Below are 11,039 nucleotides of genomic sequence, written 5' to 3'. Positions count from 1 at the left end.
CTAGTAAGTGCTTGACAATTATTAGTTTCCTTCTCTATTGTGACCACAGTTAAAATGTTTTACCCCTATTATGACTATGTGCGGCATCAACTTTTCTAACATTATCTGGATTTGTCCACAACGAAGGACAAAATATTGTTTCAGTATATATGAGCAGTATCAAATTCCCAGGTCCTCACCTGGGCAAACTTCAGACACCCACAGATTTGATCACTGAAAGCTGAGTGTGGTGGCTCATGCCTGTAATCCCAGCACTTTGGAAGATCAAGGTGGGAGAATCACTTGAGCCTATGCTTGCGCCTATGTTCCAGACCAGCCTAGGCAGTATAGCAAGACTTCATCTCTACAGTGAAAAAATCAGCCCAGTGTGGTGGTGTACACCTATAGTCCCAGCTACTCAGGAGGCTGTGGCAGGAGGATCACTTGAGCCCAGGAGTTCAAGGCTGCACTGAGCTATAATTGTGCCACTGCATTCCAGCCTGGGCAGTAGAATGGAGACTCTAGATTTGATCACTGATCATTGGACCTTGTCCAGTAATTTTAGTCTTGTCTACATTCCAACAATCACTGGTTGGAGGTATTATATTTTTACAAGGATCTAATTTAACACGTAGAGAGGATCAAATCAGACTTGCTTGTGGTGGTGCTCTGAACTTGGGTCACAGTTATGCCAAATGTTCTTCTGTTGTGTTTTAATACATTTTACTCCTAGTTATGGTGACCTCCCACTCTTCTTCTTCCCCCAATCCCCATCCATTCTCCTCAGAATTGCAAAGATAAACTTTTAATTATGCATATTTGATCCTGTCATTTCCTTAAGTCCCCTAAAGCTTTTCATTACCTGAAGATAAAATCTAAAATCCTAAATATGATCTCCAAGATTCTGAATAACTTTGCCTATTTCTTCCTTTTGCGGTCTTATTTTGAATCATTCCTCTTATTATTATTATTATAATTGTTGTTATTTTATTATTAACTAAAGTCTAATAACACTGGTTTTTAAATGTTTTTTTCTTGAATTTGACAAATGCTTACTTGTCTGGCTATTTTTTTTCCTTGGAACTAGGAAAAATTGTCTCATTGGTATTTAGAGTCAACTATAATGGGCTTAAGTATGGTTTACTCTTTATTTATACTGAATTTTACAGTACTTCCCAAATTTCTGACCTGGCATCTTTCATCAGTTTTAGAAATTCTCAACCATTCTCTCCACTGCTGTGCCATTCTCTCATCTCTTTTCAAGACACCAATTACACGTATGTTAGACCTTTTCATTCTTTCCAACAGGTTTATCACATGCTTTTCTGTATTTTTCTTTTTTTCTCTCCATAGTATAGTATAGTATGTTTTCCATAGACAGATATTCAAATTTCCTACTCTTTTTCAAGGCCAATCTGCTGTTAAATATAGCTATTTCTTTAGCCCTAAAAGTTCTATTAGATTTTTAAAACTAGTTTTCCACTCTCTGGCTAAATTTTCCTCCTTTTTATTTTTGGTCCATATTTGTATCTCATTTCTTGAACATCTTAATTACAATTATTTTGATGTCCTTGTCTGCTATTTTCACTAATATTCCTGTAAGTCCATTTTGTTTTCTTATGTTTTCTAAAAGTTTGATTGTATAATTCTGGTTTTTGACATGTTTAAGAATGTGTGACTAACTGCTAGACATTAGACATACAAAATCAATAGAGGTTTCAAATTATATTATCCTACCCTTTCTTTCTCCAGGAAGATATACTGAGGCTGATGTCCTTAGTATGATCAGTGACTTCTGGGTTAAGATTTTGAAAATACTTAGTCTACTTCTGGATTTCTTTTTGCTGAGGGCATACACTCTAGGGAGTCAGAAGAATAGAATTGGGAGGCAGGGAACCTAAGGCCGATTCATTCTGACTTCCTAGAAGTAAATCAAAAAGAAAACCCCAACTTTCCATGCCCAAGGAACAAAAGAACAGAGGCTATCTGCCTTGCAACTCTTCCCTTTCTGCATGGCAGATGAGAAACAGCACCTCTGACTGGTCCCTTCCTGCAACAAATCAGTCTGGTCAGGGGGCTAGTCTTCATTTGCATAGGGGTGTAACTTTGTACCTTCACTTCAGCCTCTGATTGGTTGCCTTCCACAACCAATCAGACTGGTCATGGGAACTCCTTCATTTACATAGGGTGTAAACCAAGTAACCCATGGGAAACCTCTAAAGGGTATTTAAACTCCAGAAAATTTTGTAACCAGTGCTCTTGAGCCACTTGCTTGAGTCCACTCCCACTCTATGGAGTGTACTTTTGTTTAAATAAATCTGTGCTTTCATTGCTTCATTCTTTCATTGCTTTGTTTGCGCATTTTGTCCAATTCTTTGTTCAAAATGCCAAGAACCTGCACAACTCGTAGTCAAGACCCCCCACTGGTAACACAAGAGTTTTTAAAAGTATATCTTAGCTCTTTTCATGAAAGGTCTAGGACTCCAATCCTTGTCCCCCACCATGGCAAAACTATGAAAAATTTTGCTATGCTTTTTAGAAACTTTCTTCTTAACCTGTTAAACTGACCATGTGTCCGGTACAACTCTCCAAGCCTCTCTTCTTTCAGGATCTTTGTCCCACAGGTTTCCTTCTTTTGTTTTTTTCTTTTATTTCAGCCTTGTAAGACCACTGAAATCTCTCCTGATAGCTCTTTCCTCTAGCAGTGACCTTTTGCCCAGGCAAAGCCATATTCTCAGAACTTTGCTTAGGAATGTTAGCTCACATCTTTATAGTTCTTTCTCCAAACCTCTGGACCGTTTACCTTCATTGAGTTAGCAGAACTTCGATGCCTTTAAATATTTTATGTGACTTTTCTGGTTGTTCTCAAAATAAACTTTGGTCTGCTGCAAGCTAATTCATTTGATCATAATAAAAAATCTGCTCAGCTTCACATGATTTTTCTTTTATTGGAATGTTTTTTACCCCACTCTTCACCTCACTGTTATTCTTCTTCTGGAAATCTTTATTCAAGAAACAATTTACTAATTCTTCAATCAATATTAAGTTTTGCTGTTGAACTGTTTCCTAGTACCTGATACTTTTCTTTATAGCACTTCTCAATTTTTGTACTTAATTGGGTTATTTACTTAATCCTTTTTCTCAACCAGATTTTAAGGTCCCTGAAGATAGGGACCATTGTACTTGGTATGCATGTGCATGTGTGTGTGTGCTGTGTGTCTTTGTGTGTGTGTGTGTGTGTGTGTGTGTGTGTGTGTGTGTGTGATTTCCTAGGGCCACAGGATTGATGGAATCTTTTTTCCATGATCAGTGACTTCCATGATCAGTCAAGGTTTTGATATTATTTTGTCTGCTCCTGGATTTCTCCCTTGCTGAGGGCATACACTATAGGCCTTTTATTTTATTTTTTGAAACAAAGTCTTGCTCTATTGTCCATGCTTGAGTGCAGTGGCCCGATCTCGCCTCACTGCTATCTCCACCTCCTGGGTTCATGTGATTATCATGCCTCAGTCTCCCACGTAGCTGAGACTATAGGTGCATGCCACCATGCCAGGCTAATTTTTATATTTTTAGAAAAGACAGCATCCTGCCATGTTGGCCAAACTGGTCTCGAACTCCAGGCTTCAAGTTTTCCACCCACCTCAGCCTCTCAAAGTGCTGGGATTACAGGTGTAAGCCACTGCACTCTGCCACTCTAGGGCTTTTAAATGTATGCCTTAGCTCTTTTCATTAAAGGTCCAACATGGACCTTTGTCTCCACAGCATGGAGAAACTACTGAAAATTTTACTATGCTTTCAGCATAACAAACATCTGGATGTATCTTCCCATCGTCCTATTAATAGAGTGAGAAGTAAATGCCCATTTTGTTGAGCCATTGAAACACACAGGTTTATCTGTAACAATTTATCTGTAACAATTTCTGTCTTCTCAAACTAATACAGAAATTAATTCCTTGAACTGAATGCTATCTGAACAAAAACCTAAAGTATGTGGTACTGGTTCAATGGTCAGGAGACAGTCTGCACACAAACTGATGTAACAGACCAGAAAGTTAGAGACGCATGTTATGGATTGTCAAAACATTTGGTCAAATTGTCACCAGCAGAACTTAATAAGCCAACTACATCACTACCAAACCCATAACTCTGTCTAAAGAAAGAGTTACAAAAAAAATCTATAATGAAGATACTGTGAGTTGCTTCATTCTTGTTTGACTTAATGACATGTTACAAGAGAAGGGCTTATGTAAGAATGGGATGAAAACTCAGCCCTGTGGTAGATATTAGTTTAAAAGTGTTTCATTCCCAAATAAGCTTATATTTTCAGATGGCCCTACGGCAGCTAATATCAAAAAGAGAGAGAGAATAGTAAGAAAAAAATCCTGAAGCCAAGTTGAATATTATGTGTCGGAAAGAACTTTTGAGTATGGTTATTATAACTTGGTACTGACAAAAGTGATCAGAAGCCTCTAAGTCAAGCTTGTCCAACCCATGACCCGTGGGCTGCATGTGGCCCAGGACAGCTTTGAATGTGGCCCAACACGAAAGCATAAACTTTTTAAAAACATTATGAGATTTTTTTGTGATTTTTAAAAACTCATCAGCTATTGTTAGTGTTAGTGTATTTTTGTGTGGCCCAAGAAGACAATTCTCCTTCTTCCATTGTGGCTCAGGGAAGGCAAAAGATTGGATATCCCTGCTTTAAATTTTAAGATAATTCTATTGTTAAGAACTAAACAAAACATGAGCCTGGCCTTAAAAAAAAGACTCATTAGTTTCCTATTGGTCCTGCTATTATAAATCACTGAAAAAATGGTGGTTTTAAACAACTCCAATGTATTATCTTTTAGTTCAGGAGGTCAGAAATCCAAAGTAGGTCTCACTGAGCTAAAATCAAAATGTCAGCAGGGCTGCATACCTTCTGGCAGCTCTAGGAGAGAATCTGTTTCCTTGTCCTTCACAGCATCAAAACAACATTTCATTTCTTAGCTTGTGATCTTTTCATCTTAGAAGCCAGCGATGGAGGTCCAGTCTTTTTCATGCTGCATCATTCTATGCTGACTTTCCTGCCTCTCTTTTCCACCTAAAAGGATCCTTCTGATTACATCAGCCCCCCATCCCACCCAGACAATCCAGAATAATATCCCCATCTCAAGGTCAGGTGGCAATCCTACATCCATCTACAATCCTACATCCATCTACGATCCTAATTTTCCCTTGCTATATAATATGACACATTTAGTGGTACTAATGTTATGCCCAGGTGAGTTAGAGGTAACAGCACCACACTTGGAATTGCCAGTTTTTCATTAATTAGCCAGCCATTGAGAGATGGCTAACGCTTAAAATTTTCTCAGCCCTGAGGAAGGCGATGGACTCCTTTTTATACCTTGCTTAAGGTAGGGGAGAGGGAGCCTAGCTGAAGCAGAGTTTACAGAAGCAGAACAAGCAAGTTACATAAGGAGGCTGGTAACTGGGAGGCAGGAGGTTTTTATGATTGTTGATTTCCAAGGAGGGTATACACAAGCAGTTCCCATGATTGTTGGTTACCAAGGGGGGTATTTCGTACCTGTTATATAATTATTTAAGGGGATACATTCACAATAGCAAGTGGGCTTGCCAAGCAGGATATGGTTACAAATGTTATATGTTTGTATAGTTCTAAGTATAGCATGACCCAGCACAGTAGCAAGATCCAGGTATGCTCTTAAGGGAGAAATAGCAGGAGGGGTGAGGTGGAGGTTAAGATGGAGGCTGTCTGGCTAACACAGGGTAGGTTGGCACACTAGGGATTCAGATGTAAATTGTTGTGAGGGGACTACTGTTTTACCCACTAGGGTGGGAATATTCTTCACTGTCCACTTTAGAAACAGTTACAGAGGATAATAGACAGAGACACACCTCTAATAAATTGGAACCGGAGGCCATCAAAAGTAATAGACAGGGAGATAAGTCAAGGTTTTGCAGAACTTCTTCAAAGTTAAGTTTTCCTCATTACATCTGAACAGCAAAATGTCATTGCTGAGAAACAGTAAATTTTGTATTTATATACCATTGGTTCTTGTGCGAATGAGAATTGTGGCAGCAATCTTTTCACTGTCCAACTTTTATACTGCAGGTGTGTAGTAAGGGGATGGGCAGGAAACTTGTTCTTTAGATGTCACAGGATTGTTCTGGGCCCTATTTGGATAAAGTGGAGAGAACTGTGCATTGTGTGTAGAGATCCTGGACAGGCAGCTGGATAGAGCGATGGTGATATGGTTTGGCTCTGTGTCTGTACCCAAATCAAATTATAAATCGTCTTGAATTATAATTCCCAATGTTGGGGGAGGGACTGGTGGGAGGTGAGTGGATCATGGGGGCAGATTTTCCCCTTACTGTCTTGTGAGTGAGTTCTCATGAGATCTGGTTTTTTAAAAAAGTGTAAGCACATCTTTGGTAAGAAGATGAGGAATCTTTGGTAAGAAGATGGGGATCCTCGGTAAGATATGCTTGCTGCTTCTTCACCTTCCACCATGATTATAAGTTTCCTGAGTCCTCCCAGCCATGCTTCCAGTATACCCTGTGGAACTGTGAGTCAATTAAACCTTTTTTTTTTTTTTTTTTTTTAAGTCTCAGGTAGTTCTTTATAGCAATGTGAGAATGGACTAACATAACACAGATGGGATAGGAACTTAGCTTAGAAGGAAGAAGAATGTTCTGTGTGTGGGAAGAAAGAAGCACCGACATATGGTGGTCAGAGGAGAGTCTGTGGCAGAGACAACAAACTTGCCATCAAAATTTATGGGAAGTTACTGCCCACGCGGGAATCTCATTTGTCAACCTCTATTTGCATTTAGATGAGGCTATATGACTGGGTGGTTTACCTCCAGAGAATCAGAGTAGAAGTGATATGTGTCAAGCCATTAAGAAGTAGATATTCCTTGTCCAGTCCCCCATTCTTCTTTTATTTGGATGCAAAGAATGCTAAGGCCCTAGAGACAGGAGCCAGAAGAAGAAAAGAGCCTGGATCCTTGAATTACCACTAGAAGAAATCTGCCTGCCATCAAGCAAGCCTGCATTGGACTATTAAGTAAGCAAAACCAATTTTTTTTTCTGTGTTAAGCCATTTATTTTTAAGGGTTTATTTATCAAATAAATCAATGTTAACCTAATAAAGAATTACTTACATAATTAGAAAAAAATCTCAAGTCAAAAAAATTTAAATCCTTTAGAATGGGTTCATTTTTCCCCTATTAAGACATCAAAATTTATAAATATAGCATGAGTACATAATTAGTTCTGAGACTATATTAATCAGTGCTAAAATTTGTAGCTATTTAGGTACAGAAATATTATTTGCCTATTTTGTCCAAAAGTTTGTCGAATATTCCTTTAAAGGTAAGTACTAGGTAAAATACATTGTTTGATATAATTTAGCATGATCCTCAATCAATTTTTATTTTTAAGGGTCTTTGTTATATTAAGGCATGTGTGAATTTAATCTTGTCAAATTACCTCCAAGAATGGAACTATTTTTGTATTAATGAGAAAAAATGTAAAACCATATGGCTGTTGGCAATAGTTTTATATAAGAGTGGTATAATTAGAGCCAAATTCTATGGGTGACAACACTTGGAAATATTGAGCATATCATGACAAGAATTAACCTATTTGGTTATATAAATTATTACTAAAGTAGGTATGTCATTTCAGAGGCTTGATTTCCTTAAAAGTATCAAGGTAGTTTAATAATGTTGATTATACTTTAATTTAAACCCAATAGTCGGCTTGCCAGTTCACATACTCTGACTCTGAAAGTAATAGAGAATTATCTAATATGTACAGACACGATGCACTGTTTCTTCTAAAGTAAAATGTTGCATATATATGAGGCTTTGGAAATGGTTTTCAAAAGTCATTATGTTTACAAAATTCTAATTGAAAATCACAAATGTTACAGTAACCCAAGCCATGCATTTTCCAGTGGCAGTCTTTGCACCAGTGCTCCTGTTTATGCATATTAGTTGACATAAGAGAGATAATGAATTAAAGCATCTGTCTCTAGACAATACAGATTTCCCTGGGAAATTTAGAGACTTAGAAGAAGGGCTAAGCACAGTGGCTCCTGCCTGTAATCCCAGCACTTTGGGAGGGTGGGGCAGGTAGATCCGTTGAGCTCAGGAGTTTGAGACAAGTCTGAGCAAAATGGTGAAACCCTGTCTCTACAAAAAAATACCCAAAAATTACCTGGGTGCGGTGCTGTGCACTTGTAGTCCCAGCTACTTCAGGGCCTGAGGCTGGAGGATCCCTTGAACCCAGGAGTTTGAGGCTGCAGTGATCTCTGTTCACACAAATGCATTCCAATGTGGGCCACACAGCGAGACCCTATGGCAAAAAAATAAAAGTAAAAAATAAAAAGAAAAGGAAAACTAAATTAGAATTCTACACTTACTCTATTGAATTATTTTTCTTTCCATACCACATTTTCTTTGGAGTACCCAGATTACTTTTCTGCTCAAGGCCCTAAGACCATTTCCTATTTTTTTTTTTTTTAAGTCTCACTCTTTTGCTAGGCACCAGGCTGGAGTGCAGTGGCATGATCTCGGCTCACTGCAACCTCCGCCTCCTGGGTTCAAGCAATTCTCCTGCCTCAGCCTCCCAAGTCACTGGGACTACAGGCATGCACCACCACACCCAGCTGATTTTTGTATTTTAGTAGAGACGGAGTTTCACTATGTTGGCCAGGATGGTCTCGATCTCTTGACCTCATGATCCGGCCGCCTCAGCCTCCCAAAGTGCTGAGATTACAGGCATGAGCCACTGCTCCGGGCCCGACCATTTCCTATTTTTAACCAAAATAGTTTTGCTTATTTTTTTGCTTTTTTTCTCTGAAAGGATTCTGTGACCCATATGAAGCTCATCTTACTGGAAATCATCAAAATGGATAAAATAATCCTTTAACATCACATAAAGTAGATGAAACAATCCAAGACTGTTTTTAAAGTACTCATAACATTTTCTTGCTGATTGTTTTTCTTGCTAATTGATTTGCATAGTAAGTTAAATAAAATATTCTAATAATTCAATTTTAAAGTGAAATATTTGCACTGAATAAAATCTATACTGATTTTCTTACCAGAACCAAAATAACTTGGTTTAACAGTGGCTGGAAATCTCCTTCCTAGGTGATAAACTGATTCTTGATAATGGCAAATGGATATTTATGTTTATGGGAGAGATGCTTCTGCCCAGATGGTTTGTGCATTTGAATGCACCCGATAGAATAATGTTGATAATAGAGTAACCTAATATTCAACATAATAAGGCCAACCCAACATAGTAACATTGATAATAAAGTTTTAAACTAAGTGGGCGAAGAAGATGGCCTTGAGGGGTACATGTCTTGGGAAGAATGTGGTCTTTGACACGCTCTGATTCTAACACTGAAGAGTGGACTTCCAACTTGGCTTCCCATGTTGCTAGAGCTATTTTTGGCATATGTCAGTATCAATGGCCATTATACATGAAAGTGGACAGCAGACCTGACAGGGGATTTAACTCAGAAATTGGTGTTAACAGTAACACCTGATGCTAAAGCTCACTTCACTGAAACACCATTCTCACTATGTGCCAAGATGATCTGCAGTGTTAGAGGCTTTGCTCTGAGTTTGTTTATTGAATTACAAACTTGTATTCAGTGTATTCTTTCCTTTTATATCTTTTGCTTTTTTCTAGCCCACTTCCCATCATATCCCATTCATAAACTTTTATGTTATTAATAACATACATATATGCAAGTTGTGCTTAAAGTGTAGTCCCCTGACTAGCAGAATCAGTATCACTTTCAAATTTATTAGACCCATGTAAATTCTTGGGCCCCACCTAAACCTACTAAATCAGGGCTTCAGGGCTGGGGCACTAGTCATCTGTGTTTTCACAGGTCTTCCAGGTGCTTATAATACAGTTCAAGCTGGAGAACCACTGATATGTATGAGTGGCACTGTGGCTTCAAAGTTACAACTAAAGCCCTTTCCTGTCGTCTTCTACCAGCAGCACTCAGTTCAGCCTCTGCCTCACTTTTCTGGTGCTGAATATATCCTTTGAAACTGCGTAGAATAAGACAGCCCCTATCTTTACAAATCTACCCCTCCCAGCAATCAATCTTGGCTCTTAGGAGGATAATGAGTATTCATTTCAGTTATGTTGAGTTTACTTTAAACAGACCCAATACCAAATTTTGATTAATTTTTCTTGCATGTAATGCTTCTGGCTTGTTTATCTTTTTTCCTTTCATTATATGTTTACTGTGTGCCTACTATGGCCCAGGTACTTGAAAAAAGGCAACATTGTCTAGATTTGCAGTCTAGTAACTGCATTATGCATTTAAGGTGTATGACTCAATGGCTTTTAGTATATTTACAAATTTATGCAACTATCATCACTATCAATCTTAGAAAGTATTGTTATTCCCCAAAGAAACCCCGTACCTATTGGCAATCACTCCCCATTTCCCCTAACATTTCCCCTCCCATCCTAAGCAAACACTCATCGACTTTCTTCTCTATAGATTTGCCTAATTTGGATATTTCACATAAATAGAATTATACAATATGTAATCTTTCATGAGTGGCTTCTTTCACCTGACATGTTTTGAAGGTTCATCTGTGTTGTAGCATGTATCAGTAATTTTTATTGCCAAATAATATTCCATTGAAAGAATACACCAATTTTATTTATCCGCTCATCAACCGATGAACCTTTGTCCTGTTTCTACTATTATTAATATTGCCTTTATTAATATTTCATGTATATGTTTTTGTAAACCCGTGTTTTTATCTCTCCTGCGTAAATATCTAGGAGTTGAGTTGCTAAGTCACATAATAAGTCTACATTTAAGCTCTTCCAAAGCAGCTATCACATTTTACATTCTCCCAAGCAATGTAACTTACAAGGGTTCTTGACTTGGAATTCTGGACACAAGTTTCAAGTTTAAAATATTCTTTAAATAATGAAGGGCATCACATCCTAAGACTAGAAAATAAGTTGTCTCATATAAATATTTACATATAACATATAAA

This window comes from Sapajus apella, unplaced genomic scaffold (assembly GCF_009761245.1).
Source record: "Sapajus apella isolate SASKATOON/1434 unplaced genomic scaffold, GSC_monkey_1.0 scaffold7, whole genome shotgun sequence".
NCBI lineage: Eukaryota > Metazoa > Chordata > Mammalia > Primates > Cebidae > Sapajus > Sapajus apella.
Note: the sequence above shows the minus strand (reverse complement) of the source record.